This window comes from Coregonus lavaretus (genome assembly GCF_964263955.1).
Source record: "Coregonus lavaretus genome assembly, chromosome: 12".
NCBI classification, from domain to species: Eukaryota; Metazoa; Chordata; class Actinopteri; order Salmoniformes; family Salmonidae; genus Coregonus; species Coregonus lavaretus.
Genome location: NC_139999.1, coordinates 24,523,008 through 24,547,938, shown reverse-complemented (window position 1 = coordinate 24,547,938; position 24,931 = coordinate 24,523,008).

Genomic DNA, 24,931 nt, shown 5'->3' with positions numbered 1-24,931 from the left:
TAAGAAGCATTTCAAGGTCCTGGAGTGGCCTAGCCAGTCTCCAGATCTCAACCCCATAGAAAATCTTTGGAGGGAGTTGAAAGTCTGTGTTGCCCAGCGACAGCCCCAAAACATCACTGCTCTAGAGGAGATCTGCATGGAGGAATGGGCCAAAATACCAGCAACAGTGTGTGAAAACCTTGTAAAGACTTACAGAAAACGTTTGACCTGTGTCATTGCCAACAAAGGGTATATAACAAAGTATTGAGACATTTTTGTTATTGACCAAATACTTATTTTCCACCATAATTTGCAAATAAATTCATTAAAAATCCTACAATGTGATTTTCTGGATTTATTTTTCTCATTTTGTCTGTCATAGTTTATGTGTACCTATGATGAAAATTACAGGCCTCTCTCATCTTTTGAAGTGGGAGAACTTGCACAATTGGTGGCTGACTAAATACTTTTTTCCCCCACTGTATATTTCTGAAGCTGTCAGACTGGTGTAGGTGGATGATAGGAATCAGGCGCAGGAAACCAGGAGGACGTCAACAGAACTTTACTAAGTCCAAACACAAGTATAAGTCGCCAACCCAACCGGGTGGCGCGAACAATTACGCACGAAATACACAGTGCGAAAAAACAAGGAAAAGCGCACACAGTGCGAGCTCTCGTAATTACAACACAACGAGAGAACAAACTCGAAGAGGCAGGCTGACAAAAACAATCACGCATAACACCTGACCCAAACAAACAAACTAAATAAGGGGAACAATCAAGACACAAATAAGGGACAGGTGTTATGAACAGACAAAACCAAAAGAACAAGAAACATCGAACGGTGGCAGCTAGTACTCCGGAGACGACGACCGCCGAAGTCCGCCCGAACAAGGAAGAGGAGCAGCCTCGGCCGAAACCGTGACAGAAGCACTGTGGTCGAGATGCTTGCTGGATTCATCGTGCATCTTCCTGGGGTCCTGCTACTCCACGGCTGTACTCTCTGATTTGCTGTACAAAATGCTCTGCTTTCCTCATCAGTGGCTCCACCTCTGTTGAGCAAAGTGCCAGATACACACTTGGGTCCATCATGGAAGCTGCTGCAGGGGCTGAATCGAAGTTGGCTGCCAGAGAATTCTGTAAGCATGCAAAGTTCTCACACAGTGACTTCAGGAGGACCTGAGCCAACTGTTTTGCAACAGTAGTTGACTGCAAGTGTGCCTCAAGGTTGAAAAGTCACGGCATCACATCAGACAGCAACTGTAGTTGGTCAGTGTGGAATGCGATCGGCTCCAGTAACGTCATAAGTTCTTCTAGCTTGGCCAGTCACACTCCGTGCTTGCCCTCTGATTTCTTCCCTGTTAGCTAGTGATAGCTTGTGATAGTGATGCACAAGCTAGGCCTATTTGAAACATCGGCATCTACTGGCAGCATTTACCCGCCAGATTCAGATGCTCCAAAACCCCATTAGAATGAAATCTTGAAAACCCCATTTGATTTTTGCCCAAAGTTTAGAAGACAAAAACTCAAACTAAACAGAATTGATTAGGGTTTTTATTTTAGTTTTGCACTCAAAGATAATAGTTTCTCCAATTTTAGTTTTTATTTTAGTTTCCATTTACTATAATAACTTTGTCCTGTAGTATGTTTAATATGAGTAATTGTGTTGAGCGTACCTAGAAGACAACCTGTCCCCCTGAGGTCCTTCCTCTGGCTAATCAGGCTGATTGGAACAGCTGGTTAGACTGTAGGACAGGAGAGACGCGTTGGGTCCCAGGATTCCACCACAGAGAAAGAGAGAAAGAGAAAGAGAGAGAGAGAGAGAGAGAGAGAACTCATGTCTAGTCCAAACTGTGGAGTCAAGGGGCACTGGTCCTGCAAACATCACTACATCTGTCTAGCACAGTGTGAGCAGCAGCTGAGAGATTCCATGTAAAGCCTTTTTGAGGGGATGTCCACAGAGCACACAGACCTGCAGACAGACAGAGTAACAGGATGCTAAAGACAAAGAGAAACAACACTATCAGCTCAGCAGGAACAACATCTCATCTGGTACGATGGTGTGACATGCCCAATGTGTACTAATGCAACGGATTGTGGTATAAAAGGAGGAAAATTTTTGTAAACAATTTTCAAATGTGTAAACTCTGCACAGGTAGGGCACACAAGTGCTTTGGCACTTGTTTTTGTCTCGAGAGTTTAAGTGTCTGTAAAAAAAAAAGTAATAGTTGAGCAAATCAAATCAGAAAAATATCTGAGCTCTGTCATCTGCATCAGTTAACCTCTTATTAACCTCTACATCACCAACAAACTATCATGGTCCAAACACACCAAGACAGTCGTGAAGAGGGCACGACAAAGCCTATTCCCTCTCAGGAGACTGAAAAGATTTGGCATGGGTCCTCAGATCTTCAAAAAGTTATACAGCTGCACCATCGAGAGCATCCTAACTGGTTGCATCACCGCCTGGTATGGCAACTGCTCGGCCTCCGACCGCAAGGCACTACAGAGGGTAGTGCGTACGGCCCAGTACGTCACTGGGGCCAAGCTTCCTGCCATCCAGGACCTCTATACCAGGCGGTGTCAGAGGAAGACCCTCAAAATTGTCAAAGACTCCAGCCACCCTAGTCATAGACTGTTCTTTCTGCTACCACACGGCAAGCGGTACCAGAGCACCAAGTCTAGGTCCAAAAGGCTTCTCAACAGCTTCTACCCCCAAGCCATAAGACTCCTGAACAGCTAATCATGGCTACCCGGACTACTTGCACTGCCCCCCCACCACCACCCCATCTTTTTACACTGCTGCTACTCTGTTAATTATTTATGCATAGTCACTTTAACTCTACCCACATGTACAGTGGGGAAAAAAAGTATTTAGTCAGCCACCAATTGTGCAAGTTCTCCCACTTAAAAAGATGAGAGAGGCCTGTAATTTTCATCATAGGTACACGTCAACTATGACAGACAAAATGAGAATTTTTTTTCTCCAGAAAATCACATTGTAGGATTTTTTATGATTTTATTTGCAAATTATGGTGGAAAATAAGTATTTGGTCAATAACAAAAGTTTCTCAATACTTTGTTATATACCCTTTGTTGGCAATGACACAGGTCAAACGTTTTCTGTAAGTCTTCACAAGGTTTTCACACACTGTTGCTGGTATTTTGGCCCATTCCTCCATGCAGATCTCCTCTAGAGCAGTGATGTTTTGGGGCTGTCACTGGGCAACACAGACTTTCAACTCCCTCCAAAGATTTTCTATGGGGTTGAGATCTGGAGACTGGCTAGGCCACTCCAGGACCTTGAAATGCTTCTTACGAAGCCACTCCTTCGTTGCCCGGGCGGTGTGTTTGGGATCATTGTCATGCTGAAAGACCCAGCCACGTTTCATCGTCAATGCCCTTGCTGATGGAAGGAGGTTTTCACTCAAAATCTCACGATACATGGCCCCATTCATTCTTTCCTTTACACGGATCAGTCGTCCTGGTCCCTTTGCAGAAAAACAGCCCCAAAGCATGATGTTTCCACCCCCATGCTTCACAGTAGGTATGGTGTTCTTTGGATGCAACTCAGCATTCTTTGTCCTCCAAACACGAAGAGTTGAGTTTTTACCAAAAAGTTCTATTTTGGTTTCATCTGACCATATGACATTCTCCCAATCCTCTTCTGGATCATCCAAATGCACTCTAGTCAACTTCAGACGGGCCTGGACATGTACTGGCTTAAGCAGGGGGACACGTCTTGCACTGCAGGATTTGAGTCCCTGGCGGCGTAGTGTGTTACTGATGGTAGGCTTTGTTACTTTGGTCCCAGCTCTCTGCAGGTCATTCACTAGGTCCCCCCGTGTGGTTCTGGGATTTTTGCTCACCGTTCTTGTGATCATTTTGACCCCACGGGGTGAGATCTTGCGTGGAGCCCCAGATCGAGGGAGATTATCAGTGGTCTTGTATGTCTTCCATTTCCTAATAATTGCTCCCACAGTTGATTTCTTCAAACCAAGCTGCTTACCTATTGCAGATTCAGCCTTCCCAGCCTGGTGCAGGTCTACAATTTTGTTTCTGGTGTCCTTTGACAGCTCTTTGGTCTTGGCCAAAGTGGAGTTTGAAGTGTGACTGTTTGAGGTTGTGGTCAGGTGTCTTTTATACTGATAACAAGTTCAAACAGGTGCCATTAATACAGGTAACGAGTGGAGGACAGAGGAGCCTCTTAAATAAGAAGTTACAGGTCTGTGAGAGCCAGAAATCTTGCTTGTTTGTAGGTGACCAAATACTTATTTTCCACCATAATTTGCAAATAAATTCATAAAAAATCCTACAATGTGATTTTCTGGATTTTTTTTCCTCAAATTGTCTGTCATAGTTGACGTGTACCTATGATGAAAATTACAGGCCTCTCTCATCTTTTTAAGTTGGAGAACTTGCACAATTGGTGGCTGACTAAATACTTTTTTTCCCCACTGTACATATTACCTCAACTACCTCAACTAGCCGGTGCCCCCGCACATTGACTGCACCAGTACCCCCCTGTATATAGCCTCCCTACTGTTATTTTATTTTACTTCTGCTCTTTTTTCTCAACACTTTTTTGTTGTTGTTGTTTTATTGTACTTTTTTAATAAAAAAAATTAATGCATTGTTGGTTAAGGGTTGTAAGTAAGCATTTCACGGTAATGTCTACACCTGTTGTATTCGGCACATGTGGCAAATAAAATGTGATTTGATTTACTGGATGGGTGTCCCGAAATCGGAGAATACAGAGAATGTGACTACAATGAAGTTGTAATCAAAAGCACATTTTCACGGACATAGACATGTCTTATAAGGGCAGAAAGCTTAAATTATTGTTAATCTAACTGCAGTGTCCAATTTACAGTAGGTATTACAGCAAAAAAATACCATGCTATTGTTTGAAGTGCACAACAACAAAACACTTTTATCACGGCGACAGGTTTGATACTTTCACATTTGATGGTAAATAATGTACTTACTGTGATGGGTGATTTGAAGGAGTCAGGTGCAGGAGGGTAAATCACAGAATACAGAGTTTATTCCGGAATACAGAGTTACGCAGAATTGCGTCAAACAGTCCAGTGCGAAAAACAGGCGCACTGGAGCCAAACAGGCACACCGGGAAACTATACCCCGGCAATACAAAATACACGGCACTCAACCGAGCTACACTCTCCTCACACTAAACAATCACCCACAAGGACAAGGGGGCAGAGGGAACACTTATACACGTACTAATGAGGGGATATGTGTGTAATAGACAAGACAAAACAAATGGAATGACGAGAATGTGATGCAGCAGTGGCTAGAAGGCCGGTGACGACAAACGCCGAAGCCTGCCCGAACAAGGAGAGGAGGCTGCTTCGGAGGAAGTTGTGACACTTACATTCAGTAATGTTGCTCTGGTTTGTTATCCTGAGGGTCCCAGAGATAAAATCCAGCATAGTTTGGTTTGATAAAATCCATTTTTGTATCCTCACACGATCCATGTTGTATACAGGGTTCCGCCTGAATTCCGACTAATTCAACTTGCAACAAAGCATTTCAACGTAATATAAACGCTACACCTTGTTTCACCCGGTTTTCTGAGATCCTCAGATACTGAAGAAGGCAACCAAACTTTTTCCAGCATTCTACATGATGTATAGGCTACACAAAAGTTATTTTAGCCCACCAAGGGCTGACCTCATTACGCACGAATGAGACGGACGATGTTCACTTGATTGACTGTATCTTGGTCCAATGACCACCTATCGTTTTGAAACATAGCTAGCTAGATAGCCAATGAGGTGGGCTTTACATGAGTATCTGATGGTCCTTTGTATGAGTAAAAGCTATTGTGCTAAGCCCGCGCGCAACGAGACTCCTTCAGCATTAAAAATTGAAAGGACCAAGAGGTGTTTTCATTGCGCACAGCTCGATTTAGTTCTACAAAGTTTCAGCAATTTTAGTAAGTACAACAATGGCTTCTAACACTGGAAAAGCTCAATTGAAGTCCAGATATACCGATTTGGCCGAGATTATAGCAGAAATCGACCGTGAAATTGACACAGAACTGGACTGGTTTTGACTCAACCTCTGAATACATTTTTTTTTGGAAGGAAAGGACGCTGCTTTAGACTGGTAAGTGAAATGAGTTTGTTCTTCTCATGCTAATGCACATGTTTGAATGGTTGCATATTATTAATTTGATATATTTTTGAGATTTATTCTTTGATTATATATATTTACATTTACATTTACTTCATTTAGCAGACACTCTTATCCAGAGCGACTTACAAATTGGTGCATTCAACTTATGAATGCATCTCGCAAAGACACAGCGGTTGGAACCAAACATCTCAAATTTGGACTCCAGACGAAAGGACAGATTTCCCACCGGTCTATTGTCCATTGCTCGTGTTTCTTGGCCCAAGCAAGTCTCTTCTTATTATTGGTGTCCTTTTAGCAGTGGTTTCTTTGCAGCAATTCGACAATGAATGCCTGATTCACGCAGTCTCCTCTGAACAGTTGACGTTGAGATGTGTCTGATACTTGAACTCTGTGAAGAACTTATTTGGGCTGCAATTTCTGAGGCGGGTAACTCTAATGAACTTATCCTCTGCAGCAGAGGTAACTCTGGGTCTTCCATTCCTGTGGCGGTCCTCATGAGAGCCAGTTTCATCATAGCGCTGGATGGTTTTTGCGACTGCACTTGAAGAAACGTTAAATGTTTTTCACATTTTCCGGAATGACTGACCTTCATGTGTTAAAGTAAGGATGGACTGTCGTTTCTCTTTGATTATTTGAGCCGTTCTTGCCATAATATGGATTTGGTATTTTACCAAATAGGGCTATCTTCTGAAGGAAGAAGGAAAGAAATTCCACAAATTAACTTGTAAGAAGGCACACCTGTTAATTGAAATGCATTCCAGGTGACTACCTCATGAATCTGGTTGAGAGAATGCCAATAGTGTGCAAAGCTGTCATCAAGGCAAAGGGTGGCTACTTTGAACAATCTCAAATATAAAATATATTTTGATTTGTTTAACACTTTTTTGCTTACTACATGATTCCATATGGGTTATTTAATAGTTTTGATGTCTTCACTATTAGTCTACATTGTAAAAATAAAGAAAAACCCTGGAATGAGTAGGTGTGTCCAACTTTTGACAGGTAATGTATGTATGTGTCACGGTTTCGGCCGAGGCTGCCTCTCTCCCTTGTTCGGGCAGGCTTCGGCGTTCGTCGTCTCCGGAATTCTAGCTGCCACCGTTGTATGTTTCATGTTCGTTTGCTTTTGTCTGTTTGTTTTCACACCTGTTTCTAGTTTGGGCGTAATTAGTGTCCTATAAGTTTCTCGTTGTGTTTGTCTAGTGTTGTGTGTAATTGATTTTCGTCAGTTGTGTGTTTCGCTCGGTTGAGCTTCTCTCCACTGCGCTGGAGTATTTTCGCACCTGTTTGTGCGCTGTTTCTATTTCGCCTTCGTGCGTATTTTCGCCTGCGGGCCAGTTGTCTTTTTGCCTTGGTTTTGGCTTTAATACAAGTCTTTGGATTATCGTTCTGAGTCCTGCGTTTGATTCCACCACTACACCTACAGCACGCCCTGACAGAATTACACACCTACCATGGAATCAGCAGGAGCCGAAGCAGGACAGACGAGACTGGAGGCCCAGGTCCGGGAACAACAGGACCAAATCCTGCAGATGGGGACCGCCCTGCAGGAGGTGATCACCACCCTCCGAGGCTGGGGTACGCCTCCACCGCCTCCCTCCCTGCCAGCACCATCGGCCAGTCCGCCCATTCCAGCGCCGGAACCTCGAGGAGTCCGACTCTCTCTCCCGAGGGCCTACGACGGAACCGCGGCTGGGTGTCAGGGATTCCTCCTCCAGGTGGAGCTATACCTGGCCACCGTGCACCCGGCACCTTCGGGGCATGAGAGCGTGTCCGCCCTGATCTCCTGCCTGGCCGGGAAGGCGTTGGAATGGGCCAACGCGGAGTGGAGGAAGATCGACGCCGCGACTATTACCTACGACGAGTTCTCCCGCCGCTTCAGGGCGGTGTTTGACCATCCCCCGGAGGGGAAAGCGGCGGGGGAGCGTCTGGTCTTCCTCCGGCAGGGGAGGAGGAGTGCCCAGGAATTCGCGCTCGAATTCCGTACTCTAGCGGCAGATGCAGGGTGGAATGATCGGGCCCTCGTCGATCTATACAGATGTAGCCTACGAGAGGACGTCCGTCGGGAGCTGGCTTGTAGGGACACCAGCCTCTCTTTCGACCAGCTGGTCGACATGTCCATCAGGCTGGATAACCTGCTGGCTACCCGCGGACGTCCTGCGGAGGGTCCGTCCATTTCACCCTCCAGCGCCTCCGAGCCATGTCCCATGGAGCTCGGGGGCGCTGGCGCTAGAGAGAGGAGGAGTCGGCAGGCTAGGGGGTCCATCCACTGCACCAACTGTGGTCGGGGAGGACACACCGCGGCTAGGTGCTGGGGATGGCCTCCTAGGGGAGATGACGACAGGTTCCGCACTGGGGATTCCCTCCAGGTGAGTAGGCGCCCCACTCACCCAGAGCTCACTGTTGCCCATTTTTGTATGCCTGTGCGTTTTCCACAGGTAGCACCTCATTCCCAGCATAAGGCGCTGGTAGATTCAGGCGCGGCTGGGAATTTTATTGATAAGAAGTTTTGTTTAGCGTTAGGGATTCCCCTTATTCCTGTTGATGTTCCTTTCCCCGTTCATGCCCTAGATAGCCGTCCGTTGGGTACGGGCTTAATCAGGGAGGTCACGGCGCCACTTAGGATGTGTGCGCAGGGGGGTCATCAGGAGATGATTCAGCTGTTCCTGATTGACTCTCCTGCGTATCCGGTGGTGCTGGGCATGCCCTGGTTGAGTACCCATAACCCAGCTATTTCGTGGCAGGAGAGGGCTCTGATGGAGTGGTCTGCTCAGTGTGTGGGTAGATGTTTGGGCGTTTCCGTAGGGGCTACCTCGGTGGAGAGTCCAAACCAGGTGCCCGCATTGCACGTTCCCCCTGAGTATGGGGATTTGGCTATTGCGTTTAGTAAGGCGAGGGCGACGCGGTTGCCACCCCATAGGCAGGGAGATTGTGCGATAGACCTCCAGGCAGGAGCTGCGCTCCCACGGAGCCATGTGTATCCTCTGTCTCAGGAGGAGAAGAAAGCTATGGAGATTTACATAGACGAATCTCTGAGACAAGGATACATACGGCCTTCCACTTCCCCTGCGTCCTCGAGTTTCTTTTTTGTGAAGAAAAAGGATGGTGGTTTGCGCCCGTGCATCGATTACCGTGGTCTCAATCAGATTACGGTGAAGTACAGTTATCCACTCCCGCTGATTGCGACCATGACTGAGTCGTTGCATGGGGCGCGTTTCTTCACGAAATTAGATCTCAGGAGCGCGTACAACTTGGTGCGCATCAGGGAGGGTGATGAATGGAAGACAGCCTTTAGTACCACCTCGGGCCATTACGAGTATCTGGTCATGCCATACGGGTTGATGAACGCTCCGTCAGTTTTCCAATCATTCGTGGATGAGATCTTCAGGGACATGCAGGGGCAGGGGGTGGTTGTGTACATTGATGACATTCTCGTGTACTCGCCTACCCATGTCGAGCATGTGGCCCTGGTGCGTAGAGTGTTGCGGAGGCTGGTGGAGCACGACCTGTATGTGAAGGCAGAGAAGTGTCTGTTTTTCCAGGAGTCGGTCTCCTTTTTGGGTTATCAGTTGTCTGCGTCAGGGGTGAAGATGGAGGTAGACCGGGTGTCGGCCGTGCGTAATTGGCAAACACCAACCACTGTGAAAGAGGTGCAGCAGTTTTTGGGGTTTGCAAATTACTACAGGAGGTTTATCCGGGGTTTTGGACAGGTGGCAGCTCCCATCACGTCTCTGTTGAAGGGGGGTCCGGTGCGTCTGCAGTGGTCGGCCGAGGCGGACAGGGCGTTTGGGAGGCTGAAGGACCTGTTTACCTCGGCCCCGGTGCTGGCGCATCCGGATCCCTCTTTGCCGTTCCAGGTAGAGGTGGACGCGTCAGAGGCCGGTTTAGGAGCCGTGCTTTCACAACGGTCTGGCGCGCCACCTAAACTCCGCCCCTGTGCTTTTTATTCTAAGAAGCTCAGTCCGGCGGAGCGGAACTATGACGTAGGGGACAGGGAGCTGTTAGCCGTGGTACAGGCTCTAAAGGTGTGGAGGCACTGGCTTGAGGGGGCTCAACACCCTTTCCTCATTTTGACGGACCACCGTAACCTGGAGTACATCCGGGCGGCGAGGAGGCTGAACCCTCGCCAGGCAAGATGGAGTATGTTCTTGACCAGGTTTACTTTTAAAATCACGTACATCCCTGGGTCACAGAATGGCAAGGCAGATGCGCTGTCTCGGCGGTATGACACGGAGGAGAGGTCCGTGGAGCCCACTCCCATACTGCCTGAGTCGTGTCTGGTGGCACCGGTAGTGTGGGAGGTCGATACTGAACTCGAGCGGGCGTTACGCACCGACCCTAGTCCACCACAGTGCCCGGAGGGTCGGAAGTACGTTCCGCTCGAGGTTCGGGATCGATTGATCTATTGGGCTCACACGTCACCCTCCTCTGGACATCCGGGTATCGGCCGGACAGTGCACTGTCTTAGTGCCAAGTACTGGTGGCCCACGTTGGCAAGGGATGTGAGGGTTTATGTTTCCTCCTGCTCGGTGTGCGCCCAGTGTAAGGCGCCTAGACATCTGCCTAGGGGTAAGTTGCTACCCCTGCCCGTTCCACAACGACCATGGTCCCACCTCTCTGTGGACTTTATAACAGACCTTCCCCTCTCCCAAGGGAATACTACTATCCTGGTCGTTGTGGACCGTTTCTCTAAGGCCTGTCGTTTGCTCCCCATGCCGGGTCTTCCTACTGCCCTACAAACTGCCGAGGCACTGTTCACCCATGTGTTCCGGCACTACGGGGTACCCGAGGACATTGTGGCTGATCGGGGTCCCCAATTCACCTCCAGAGTCTGGAGAGCGTTTATGGAGCGGTTGGGGGTCTCGGTGAGCCTCACCTCGGGGTACCACCCGGAGAGTAATGGGCAGGTGGAACGCGTAAACCAGGATGTGGGTAGGTTTCTCAGAACATACTGCCAGGACCGGCCGGAGGAGTGGTCAAGGTACGTTCCCTGGGCCGAGATGGCCCAGAATTCCCTACGCCATTCCTCCACTAACCTAACTCCATTTCAATGTGTGTTGGGTTACCAGCCGGTTCTGGCACCCTGGCAGCAGAGCCAGATCGAGGCTCCTGCGGTGGATGAGTGGGCGCGGCGCTCGGAGGAGACGTGGAACGCTGCACACGTCCACCTGCAGCGGGCCCTCCGACGTCAGAAGGCGAGCGCTGATCTCCACCGCAGTGAGGGACCGGTGTACGCACCTGGTGATCGAGTCTGGCTCTCTACCAGAAACCTGCCCCTCCGCCTGCCCTGTCGGAAACTGGGTCGGCGGTTTGTAGGGCCATTTAAAGTCCTGAGAAGGTTGAACGAGGTATGTTATAGATTACAGCTACCTGTGGAGTATAAGTGTATTAACCCCTCGTTCCATGTGTCCCTTCTCAGGCCGGTGGTAGCGGGCCCACTCCAAGAAAATGAGATCTTGGAGACTCCTCCGCCCCCGTTGGACATCGAGGGGGCACCGGCGTACTCCGTGAGGTCCATCTTGGATTCGAGACGTCGGATGGGGGGTCTCCAGTATCTAGTGGAGTGGGAGGGGTACGGTCCGGAGGAGCGGTGCTGGGTGCCGAGGAGAGACATTTTGGACCCGTCGCTCCTGACGGAATTCCATCGGGGGCATCCGACGCGCCCTGCTCCGCGTCCTCCTGGTCGTCCCCGAGGCCGGAGTCGGCGCACGTCTGGAGCCGCGCGTCAAGGGGGGGGTACTGTCACGGTTTCGGCCGAGGCTGCCTCTCTCCCTTGTTCGGGCAGGCTTCGGCGTTCGTCGTCTCCGGAATTCTAGCTGCCACCGTTGTATGTTTCATGTTCGTTTGCTTTTGTCTGTTTGTTTTCACACCTGTTTCTAGTTTGGGCGTAATTAGTGTCCTATAAGTTTCTCGTTGTGTTTGTCTAGTGTTGTGTGTAATTGATTTTCGTCAGTCGTGTGTTTCGCTCGGTTGAGCTTCTCTCCACTGCGCTGGAGTATTTTCGCACCTGTTTGTGCGCTGTTTCTATTTCGCCTTCGTGCGTATTTTCGCCTGCGGGCCAGTTGTCTTTTTGCCTTGGTTTTGGCTTTAATACAAGTCTTTGGATTATCGTTCTGAGTCCTGCGTTTGATTCCACCACTACACCTACAGCACGCCCTGACAGTATGTATGTATATATATTTCCCTCATTAAAGTGCAAATAAATTTATAACATTTTTGACATGCGTTTTTCTGGATTTTTTTGTTGTTATTCTGTCTCTCACTGTTCAAATAAACCTACCATTAAAATTATAGACTGATCATGTCTTTGTCAGTGGGCAAACGTACAAAATCAGCAAGGGATCAAATACTTTTTTCCCTCACTGTATATATATATATATATATATATAAAATATTTCATTATAATGAAATATTTTACCAATAGTAAATAAAGCACTCAAACCACAGCTTTTCATAGTCAACATAAAATACACAGGCTATGCATTGAGGGTCTGTATAAAAGCCAGTGAAGACTGGTGACGGGAGGATTGTTAATAATAATGGCTGGAATGGAGTGGCTTTTTTATATAAAAATATATAAACCTACAATGTACAATGGGGAAAAAAAGTATTTAGTCAGCCACCAATTGTGCAAGTTCTCCCACTTAAAAAGATGAGAGAGGCCTGTAATTTTCATCATAGGTACAGGTCAACTATGACAGACAAAATGAGAAAAAATCCAGAAAATCACATTGTAGGATTTTTAATGAATTTATTTGCAAATTATGGTGGAAAATAAGTATTTGGTCAATAACAAAAGTTTCTCAATACTTTGTTATATACCCTTTGTTGGCAATGACACAGGTCAAACGTTTTCTGTAAGTCTTCACAAGGTTTTCACACACTGTTGCTGGTATTTTGGCCCATTCCTCCATGCAGATCTCCTCTAGAGCAGTGATGTTTTTGGGCTGTCGCTGGGCATCACAGACTTTCAACTCCCTCCAAAGATTTTCTATGGGGTTGAGATCTGGAGACTGGCTAGGCCACTCCAGGACCTTGAAATGCTTCTTACGAAGCCACTCCTTCGTTGCCCGGGCGGTGTGTTTGGGATCATTGTCATGCTGAAAGACCCAGCCACGTTTCATCTTCAATGCCCTTGCTGATGGAAGGAGGTTTTCACTCAAAATCTCACGATACATGGCCCCATTCATTCTTTCCTTTACAGGGATCAGTCATCCTGGTCCCTTTGCAGAAAAACTGCCCCAAAGCATGATGTTTCCACCCCCATGCTTCACAGTAGGTATGGTGTTCTTTGGATGCAACTCAGCATTCTTTGTCCTCCGAACACGACGAGTTGAGTTTTTACCAAAAAGTTCTATTTTGGTTTCATCTGACCATATGACATTCTCCTAATCCTCTTCTGGATCATCCAAATGCACTCTAGCAAACTTCAGATGGGCCTGGACATGTACTGGCTTAAGCAGGGGGACACGTCTTGCACTGCAGGATTTGAGCCCCTGGCGGCGTAGTGTGTTACTGATGGTAGGCTTTGTTACTTTGGTCCCAGCTCTCTGCAGGTCATTCACTAGGTTCCACTGTGTGGTTCTGGGATTTTTGCTCACTGTTTTTGTGATCATTTTGACCCCATGGGGTGAGATCTTGCGTGGAGCCCCAGATCGAGGGAGATTATCAGTGGTCTTGTATGTCTTCCATTTCCTAATAATTGCTCCCACAGTTGATTTCTTCAAACCAAGCTGCTTACCTATTGCAGATTCAGCCTTCCCAGCCTGGTGCAGGTCTACAATTTTGTTTCAGGTGTCCTTTGACAGCTCTTTGGTCTTGGCCATAGTGGAGTTTGGAGTGTGACTGTTTGAGGTTGTGGACAGGTGTCTTTTATACTGATAACAAGTTCAAACAGGTGCCGTTAATACAGGTAACGAGTGGAGGACAGAGGAGCCTCTCAAAGAAGAAGTTACAGGTCTGTGAGAGCCAGAAATCTTGCTTGTTTGTAGGTGACCAAATACTTATTTTCCACCATAATTTGCAAATAAATTCATAAAAAATCCTACAATGTGATTATCTGGATTTTTTTCTTCTCAATTTGTCTGTCATAGTTGACGTGTACATATGATGAGAATTACAGGCCTCTCTCATCTTTTTAAGTGGGAGAACTTGCACAATTGGTGGCTGACTAAATACTTTTTTTCCCCCACTGTATTAGCATGTATTTTACGTTGACTTTGACATGCTTTGGCTTTCGAGTGTCTTATTTACTATTGGTACACCATATATAATTATATCGATTTTGTACCTTATACTCTATATATGTTTATATATGTGTTTTTTATTTGATGTATTGATGCAGGGCTCATCCGTAAAAGTATTGATGCAGAGCTCACCCCCCTGCTAAAATAAAGTAATAGTAAACTTGAGTTCTTACTGAATGTTTTTTTTTCTTCAATAGTGCCAATGACTCAAATGACCTTAGGGAACCACCACATTCAAGTAAACAGGTTCATCCAGTCTGACCCCTGTTGCGGTCTCTGGCCACACCTAGCCCCACCTGGCCATATAGAGGTGTGAATGTCTACATTCCAGCTGCTGTAAAGTATTACAACAAGAGCATGGGAGGTGTGGACCTGTCAGATGCGCTGATAGGCTACTACAATGTTCTCCACAAGACAATAAAATGGTACAAGACATTGTTCTATCACTTCATTGACATTGCTGTGGTGAATGCATTCATCCTCCAGAAGGAAATGGCTAAGAGCTGTGGGCAGACCCCCATGACACAACTAGCCTTCAGAGAGCTGCTCATCCAGGAGCTTGCTGACTACGGCACAAAGTCCACTGCAAAACCTTCTGTCCCCTCTTGTGTAGAGGACTGTGGGTGTTCTAAATACTGTAATTGTAAATAGTGTGTAAATAGTTTTTTTTCCACTTTGTGTGTGGTTTGTGGTGTGTTCACTTATGACATCAGATCAGTGTTGGCTGCTAACTTGGCCCTTATCTTAAATAGTTAACTTCTGTGTTGGGAAGCATTGGATCAGCATTCTCGTCGCGTCTCCTGTTAGTACCTTTTATGGAGGGAAGCTAATGATCCATCATGTATGACATTCCTGGGAGTGTGTAAACTTATATGTTTTATTACCATACCATTTTTGTATGTTCTCTATAGTTATGTACTTGAATATGTATCAATTGACCAATTCAGCCATTTGGAGCCCACTTGGGTACATTTGGGCTAACTCGTGAGGGACACCTGGGAGTCTTGATACAAAATATGATGTGTTGTCATCCTTCATTGTATCAGTCTGAAACTTTGCACAGACACTGCTGCCCTCTTGTGGATAACATATAAATTACATCCAGCTTCCTATCTGAATGTATGGCCTTTCTTTTTCATTTCAAAGATGATGTTTTTTTGTTTCTTTTATCTTTTACCAGATCTATTGTGTTATGTTCTCCTACATTAATACCACATTTCCACAAACTTCAAAGTGTTTCCTTTCAAATGGTATCAAGAATATGCATATCCTTGCTTCAGGTCCTGAGCTACAGGCAGTTAGATTTGGGTATGTCATTTTAGGCGGAAATTGAAAAGAAGGGTCTGATCCTTAAGAGGTTAATGAGCTTCTGCTGTGAATGACATCTAGGCATAAAGCTTTCACCATTCAGAGGGTTGCATTGTGGCACTAGAATGTTGCAATTCGAAAGAGCAATCTGAACCCGTCATAGTACTTTCTATGTAAAGTGACGGGCATGGCACATTAAAGGTCTTCAAATGGAAAAGTGAAAGCTAAATTATTTTATGGTTCAGATATTTTCATCCTTCTAAGCAGACAAAAATCGTACATCTGAATAATGCATTCACTGGTTAAAATTAGAGCCAGTCGAGAAAATGTGTTTCGTAGTTTACCTGTATTTTTTTATTAATCTTAATTCGTGAGGGTCTCCCCAACACTGTTTTTATATAATTGTATTTAGCAGATGTTTATGAGTGAATAATCACTCTTAAGTATCCCTTTTTCAGTTCCAACCTTCTGTGAGCACTGATGTGTAAGCTAATGGAGTCAAATTAACACCATGTGCAGAGAAAAAGAGACCCTTTAACACATTTCATTGGTGCATATCATTTTAAAGTGACAGTTGTGATAAAAAATATTCAGTTCTCTATGAACGGCTAACCACAATTTGAGACAACCTGCAAACATCAGACCAGAGTTGCCTTGCTGACGCCCCTCAGGAAGAAACAACACTGTATCTTATTCCTAACTAGACATAATGCATATTGTACTTCAGTAGAGTATACCCTCACCTTGTCATACTTGTACCACATGGGTAGTGCTAGCCCTGTCCTGTGGATGTGATAAGTGTATTGCAGTGTGTTGTATAGTATGTGGATATTGTGTATCTCATAACCCTGACTGTAGATGTATTTCAGGACCTCATTTGTTGTCCTGTTCCACTGGTGCCTGCTAAGGCTAAGATCCCCTTCAGTTGTTTGCCCAGAATGTCTAATGTGTTTGCTTCAATGCTTTTTAAGTCAACAAACACTTGTGATTGGGCATGGTCCAGTGGTCACAGAGACACACCCGCAGCAAAGCAAACAGGCTGTCACTCCACACAATACAAACACTATTCTACATTTACTCCTTAGTGGTCATCACATTATATTTTCTCGATGACAAAAACTACTTAAAATGACATTCTTATGCTTGAAAAGGAGTTAATGATAGCCTGGGTACCAGTCTGTCCTCTACCTCTCAGAACTGGGCCCAAACAGAAAATAGTCAGGTTTATTCACCTCTGCAGAAAACAACAAGGACAGTGGTAAATAACCATGTTTGGAGCTGGGGCATGGAGTAAATGGCACCATCTAACGACTGTTATTTTCTTTCTTTTGTGTCTGAGAGAGATAACCGCAACATAGATATACGTGTCAGCAAGGTGGAGGATCCTCCTCAACACAATTCCCATGAAACATCAGCTTCCCACGATAGAGATATGCAATTTGGTAAACTTTAAAACAAATAATTAGAGAGATAAATAAAGCAACATGAGTAAACGTATAGGAGAATGAATGAATAGATAGAGTACATGCACCCAATGTGATATGCCTGCTCTGGGTGGCTGTTTCAGGCAGCGTTTATGAGTGCTTGATTAGAGTGGTAAAGCCGTCATTAGGGACAGCTGTCTTTTTTATTTGGCGTGTGGGGATGAGAGGCTTGTTGAGACTCACATCTCTTAGGTTTGTAATCTTGTGAAGTATCACTCTGTGGGGTTATTTATGGCTGCTTGCCCAGGGATACAAACTCAAAAGGCTTCCACATAAAAAAACATCAGATGAGTTCAAGGGGCTGAGGAGAAGAAAAGGACTTTCCTGAGATGAGAGGAGGGCCAGTGAATGGATCTTGGTGCTTTGCAGTCGTATAAGATTTGCACCATCAAATGACAAATCAGAGGGATGCAATTTATCAAAGGGCTTGTTTTTTCACACAGAGCTTTGATTGTAAATCAGTGCATTCAGTTATGACAATATACAATCAACCACAAAATGAAACATGCCCCTCCCAATTTTCCTTTTGGATGGAATTAAGAGGTTGGTACTGAATAAAACTAATTTACACAACTTTGCCACAACGTCAATTACAGAGTTTCATGTGACTTCACATGAGTCAGTGTCATTCAATAAAGTTAGATAACTCAATTCTCTCAAGTTCATGGTGAGGCTTTATTCTAAGCCGATCCCAGAAGAGAGATGAAGAGCAGTTTAGGGTTAATTGCAGAGTCGTCCTTTCACTTTACTTCCTTAGCACCGAAAAATCCAAATGTACACACAATCACAATATTGCAGGATAAGATAAATCTGTGAATGATCATTGAGGCCTCTAATCAACATCCCCTCACAGATAGATTTACTCCGGCTCCTTTAATTACAGGCTATCCCTTTAATGAGCATCTCACCGCTACATAAATAAACACGACAAAAGTGAATTCAATACACATTAGATTCCCTCTCAGCAGCAGTCAGATATAGGAAGAGAAAAACCCACTGGTGAAGGGGGTGTTATGGGACACCTGTGGAGACACCAATGACATCATTAGCAGCGATGGGCCAGCGCTGATCAAATCAAATCAAAGTTTATTGGTCGTGTACACAGATTTGCTGATGTTATCGCAGGTGCAGCAAAATGCGTATGTTTCTAGCCCCAACAGTGCAGTAATATCTAGCAATACAATAACCAAAAAGTAAAAAGAAAAAGAATAAAGAAAAAAATATCAGAATGAGCAATATCAGAGTCTGGAATATATAAATGGTGTGTATAGACAGTATATTAATAGAAAAGGTGTGTACAGCAGTAGTTTTATATGATGAGCTATGACTAGAATGGAATTTGCAAATCAACTTGATTGGAGGTACACAACACACGCCTCTCGTCATGAGCCATCAAGCCGTTACAAAGAACCTGATTTTTTTAAAGTTTCTACTTCTCACCTAAAACATAAAACAGTATGTAAACATTATTAAAGTGACCAGTGTTCAATTACTCTATGTACATAGGGCAGCAGTCTCTAAGATTCAGGGCAGGGTACCGGGCAGATGCCGACTAGTGATGACTGTTTAAGTGTTTTTCAGTCTCTCGGTCCCAGCTTTGATGCACCTGTACTGTCGCTGCCTTCTAGATGGTAGTGGGGTGAACAGGCCATGGCTCGGGTGGCTGAGGTCCTTGATGATCTTCTTGGCCTTCCTGTGACACTGAGTGCTATAGATGTTCTCGAGGGCAGGCAGTGTGCCCCCAGTGATGCGTTGGGCTGAACGCACCACGAATTGGAGAGTCCTGCGGTTGCGGGTGGTGCAGTTGCCGTACCAGGCGGTGATACATGCAGCTCGACAGAATGCTCTCGATGTTTGATGATGAGCACTCACACATAGCTGAACTTACCCACAAAGAATGGCGCAGTGGTCTAAGGCACTGCATCGCAGTGTTGGCGCACAATTGGCCCAGCGTCGTCCAGGGTAGGGGAGGGAATGGCCGGCAGGGATGTAGCTCAGTTGGTAGAGCATGGCGTTTGCAACGCCAGGGTTGTGGGTTTGATTCCCACGGGTGGCCAGTATGATTATTTAAAAAAAAATAATAATAATAATGTATGCACTCACTAACTGTAAGTCGCTCTGGATAAGAACGTCTGCTAAATGACTAAAATGTATATTTATATATCTATATCACTGAGTACAAGTTCTGTTCTTTCCGTTCTTACACAATGACCTTGGTGATCTCCTACAACTGAGATGAAAATACACTCAAGGACATGAAAAGTTATGGAGGAGCTGGGAACACAAAAGATGACCATTTCAATGTACTAATACGTACACTGAGTATACCAAACATTAGGAACACCTTCCTAATATTGAGTTGCACCCACCCGTTTTCCCTCAGAACAGCCTCAATTCATCAGGGTATGGACTCTACAAGATGTCGAAAAGTGTTCCACAGGGATTCTGGCCCATGTTGACTCCAATGCTTCCCACAGTTTTGTCAAGTTGGCTGGATGTCCATGTCTCAAGTCTTAAACATCCTCCTATAACCTGTCTCCTCCCCTTTATCTACACGGATTGAAGTAGGTTTAACAAGTGACATCAATAAGGTATCATAGCTTTCACCTGGATTCACCTGGTCAGTCTGTCATGGAAAGAGCAGGTGTCCTTAATGTTTTGTACACTCAGTGTGTATCCTCTCTCTGAAGTAGATGACATTCTACCATCGTACACCTGTTCACCGGACGTGCTACCTTGTCCCAGGCCTGCTGTTTTCAACTCTCTCTCTCTACCGCACCTGCTATTTCAACCTCTAAATGCCCGGCTATGAAAAGCCAAGTGACATTTACTCCTGATGTACTGACCTGTTGCAACCTCTACAACCACTGTGATTATTATATTATTGACCCTGCTGGTCATCTATGAAAGTTTGAACATCTTGGAGAAAAATCTGGCCTTAATGGCCATGTACTGTTATAATCTCCACCCAGCACAGCCAGAAGGGGACTGGCCACCCCTCAGAGCCTGGTTCCTTTCTAGGTTTCTTCCTAGGTTTCTGCCTTTCTAGGGAGTTTTTCCTAGCCACCGTGCTTCTACATCTTCATTGCTTGCTTTTGGGGTTTTAGGCTGGCTAGGTTTCTATATAGCACTTTGTGACATCTGCTGATGTAAAAAGGGCTTTATAAATAAAATGTGATTGATTGAATTTAATCTACAAAATTGAAGAGGGCAGGAACGCTGATGATTTATATTGTCACTGTATTATACAATAGCTTTCAATCAATCAATAATGTGAGAGATTGCAATCATCATATACACTCAGACACCACAAAATCAGACTCCCCTGTAATACAATAATTACAGTGAAGCCACCGGGAGACTCATTAAGTTGATTGGAAAGTAGCAGACAACAACTCCTAATAGTGTCTGACGATCTGATAATACAAATTGAGGTTATAAAAAGCTTGTGTTAAAATAAACAACAGTCTTATCTCTGTACAAATGGGATTACCTGCTTTGCATTACAAAACAACAACACATAAATGAAATTCCCTAAGTGTACAATATACAAACCACCCTGAATGATGCTGCCTGCCTGGGTGGGTTTTGTGGGACAGCTTTGGTTGTCTCTCTCTGATTTATTAGTGATTTAACAAATGAAAACGAGCCCCCCCTTCTGTTCAGTCAGACACACTGTGCCTGAGGTGATGGGCCTCAGGGGGGTGGGTTGGTGGGGGACGGGGGCTCGGGGTTGTATATGAGTGAATATTCAGTGCACGTTAGAGCAGCTTTTATGGTATGATCGCTCGTTTTAATTGCCCTTGCTGGCGCTGAAGACCCTGGGGCCTGGGAGATTTCCCCCTGACTTTTATTTAATGTCCCATTAGTGATAATGAACCTCTCTCTCTCTTTCGCTCTCTCTCACACACACATGCACACACACACGCACCCATACACCTACACACACACACATACACATGGTTACGCTAATGCTGTCCTCTGTAGCTCAATTGGTAGAGCATGGCACTTGTAACGCCAGGGTAGTGGGTTCGATCCCCGGGACTACCCATACGTAAAAATGTATGCACACATGACTGTAAGTCGCTTTGGATAAAAGCGTCTGCTAAATGGCATATTATAAATGTTCTTATATTATAAGATTCTAGGGGCATGTGCCTTTCGAAGTACTGTGCTACTGACCAAGAGAGACTCTGTAGTGTGTGAGTGATCTCACATGATGATTTGAAGGTAGTTCTACTAAAGCCTCCATCATAGCCTCGGTCCCTGATCACCTACTAAACTACTGTTTTAAAAGATTGCCTTTAGGCTGCAGATACCAGTACTTGCACGGCAAGAAAGCTCAGTTTCATTAGAAGCATCATTCTACGAAAACAATGTATTTCTCATGAAAAACCTTGCAGAGATTTGAAAGGTTATGGAATATGTGTCCAGTGTTTTCATGAAGATCGATTGTTGTTTCTCAACTGACCACTTCTCCAGCGAAAGACGGATAACAACCCAATTCATTCAAAAGTAATGTATAATTACAAAACATCAGGCAACAGACTTTAAAACTTCATTATTGAAATTATTTTAGAATATACATTTTCAATAGGCCCAGAAGTTACAGTACATGCCTTAAGCCAATAATAAGGACGAAGGTAAAAGGTTTTAAATAGAGAATGTTCGTTGAGACCTTGTCTCGGAACCCTCCCACAGCTCAGCACCACCCAGTAAGAGGGGTCTCTAACCTGACTAGAAACCACCTCCCCTCTGTCTCCCGCTCCCTCTCCGACACTCTGCTTAGCTATTTACCCCCTAGCAGGCAGGAAGGCCTGAGTGCTATTGGAACTATTTCGGACAATAAGAGCCTTACCAGCGTGACGCGAAAAGGCCCAACCCCCTTTCCAAGGCTGCTCTGTTCAGAGAGAGATTCCCGGCGAACTCAGGCATTTCACATAAATACATTCATGATTTCTTACTCAAAGCGGGCGGCGGTTCGTGTGCCAAGTATATGGTTATTGTAGGCGAGAGTCGTTTCTGAAGGTACCGATGTTAAGTGTCTCTGTCCCTCTGTCCCTCCCTCTCCATTTCGTTCTTTAACAAGCAGCCATGTTGTTGTCATTCCGCTAGGGACCTGTTTTCAGCGTATTAAGTCCAGTCACTAACCGGTGCAGAGTGTGTATGTTTATGCTGTGTTCCCATTTAATTAGCTAGTAAATAAATAATTAAACCAATTTGAATCATAAGTAAGGCTCGGGTTTTTGCAGATGCAAGGAGGTTACGACTGTTCAGAATGATGATATGATACGAGGTTATGATTAATAAGTTGTCTGTTTATAGATGTGATAGGTAAAGACCTTTAGAGTTTAATTCGGGGGATGGTAACTCTTTAAAGAACCGCTCTCGTGGCCCCAGATCCTAATGAGTTAATTGTTACATGATTAATTTAATCGGGTAACAATTGAACATAGTTAGTTAATTAGATAAAACAGTCTTCAGATTAATGTTAAAGTCAAGTCACAACAGGGTGAAATAGTGTTTTCTCCACACATGTGAAAAGGTTTTGTTAACATGTTGCAGTAGCAATGGTTCCACTTGTGGAATTGCAAATTCTGTAATGCCATTCTGTAAAAAGGTCACTTAGCCTACCTGAGTATAATAATTGAAGTGCGTTACAAATAATATTTATTTTTTTCTGAGCCATCCACTCAATTATTATTGTAGTTCTCCATGGTGTTGCATATACAGTGGGGAGAACAAGTATTTGATACACTGCCGATTTTGCAGGTTTTCCTACTTACAAAGCATGTAGAGGACTGTAATTTTTATCATAGGTACACTTCAATTGTGAGAGACAGAATCTAAAACAAAATCCAGAAAATCGCATTGTATGATTTTTAAGTAATTAATTTGCATTTTATTGCATGACATAGGTATTTGATCACCTACCAAGAATTCCGGCTCCCACAGACCTGTTAGTTTTTCTTTAAGAAGCCCTCCTGTTCTCCACTCATTACCTGTATTAACTGCACCTATTTGAACTCGTTACCTGTATAAAAGACACCTGTCCACACACTCAATCAAACAGACTCCAACCTCTCCACAATGGCCAAGACCAGAGAGCTGTGTAAGGACATCAGGGATACAATTGTAGACCTGCACAAGGCTGGGATGGGCTACAGGACAATAGGCAAGCAGCTTGGTGAGAAGGCATCAACTGTTGGCGCAATTATTAGAAAATGGAAGAAGTTCAAGATGACGGTCAATCACCCTCGGTCTGGGGCTCCATGCAAGATCTCACCTCGTGGGGCATCAATGATCATGAGGAAGGTGAGGGATCAGCCCAGAACTACACGGCAGGAACTGGTCAATGACCTGAAGAGAGCTGGGTCCACAGTCTCAAAGAAAACCATTAGTAACACACTACGCCGTCATGGATTAAAATCCTGCAGCGCACGCAAGGTCCCCCTGCTCAAGCCAGCGCATGTCCAGGCCCGTCTGAAGTTTGCCAATGACCATCTGGATGATCCAGAGGAGGAATGGGAGAAGGTCATGTGATCTGATGAGACAGAAATAGAGCTTTTTGGTCTAAACTCCACTCGCCGTGTTTGGAGGAAGAAGAAGGATGAGTACAACCCCAAGAACACCATCCCAACCGTGAAGCATGGAGGTGGAAACATCATTCTTTGGGGATGCTTTTCTGCAAAGGGGACAGGACGACTGCACCGTATTGAGGGGAGGATGGATGGGGCCATGTATCACGAGATCTTGGCCAACAACCTCCTTCCCTCAGTAAGAGCATTGAAGATGGGTCGTGGCTGGGTCTTCCAGCATGACAACGACCCGAAACACACAGCCAGGGCAACTAAGGAGTGGCTCCGTAAGAAGCATCTCAAGGTCCTGAAGTGGCCTAGCCAGTCTCCAGACCTGAACCCAATAGAAAATATTTGGAGGGAGCTGAAAGTCTGTATTGCCCAGCAACAGCCCCGAAACCTGAAGGATCTGGAGAAGGTCTGTATGGAGGAGTGGGCCAAAATCCCTGCTGCAGTGTGTGCAAACCTGGTCAAGATCTACAGGAAACGTATGATCTCTGTAATTGCAAACAAAGGTTTCTGTACCAAATATTAAGTTCTGCTATTCTGATGTATCAAATACTTATGTCATGCAATAAAATGCAAATTAATTACTTAAAAATCATACAATGTGATTTTCTGCATTTTTGTTTTAGATTCCGTCTCTCACAGTTGAAGTGTACCTATGATAAAAATTACAGACCTCTACATGCTTTGTAAGTAGGAAAACCTGCAAAATCGGCAGTGTATAAAATACTTGTTCTCCCCACTGTAGATCAAAATTGAATCACCCAAATCCAAAATATTACTAATGAGTGTTTTGCAATCTTCCAAATAAAAGTGATGAATCATGAGTATCAATAACATTCAATGCACATATAACTAATTTACTGTGGAATATAAACTGCTGTAGATTTACATTAATCACTCAGCAGACACAGCAGAAACTGTAAATTGGCATAATAACGTCAAACCACAACCATCATGACACTACTACTTCTCTGAGTGAAATGAGTGCAGAGAAGCATACAACACTTAACCAAGCTGGGGCTTAGAACATTAACCAGCTCTGACAACATTACTTGAATCTGAACACTGATTCCACTCTCAGTCTCCTGTTTACGGCTTTACTGGGATGTTCAAAATCTGCTGAAACCCCCTCTGGCACGTCTCAGATCATTATAACTGCTGGTGG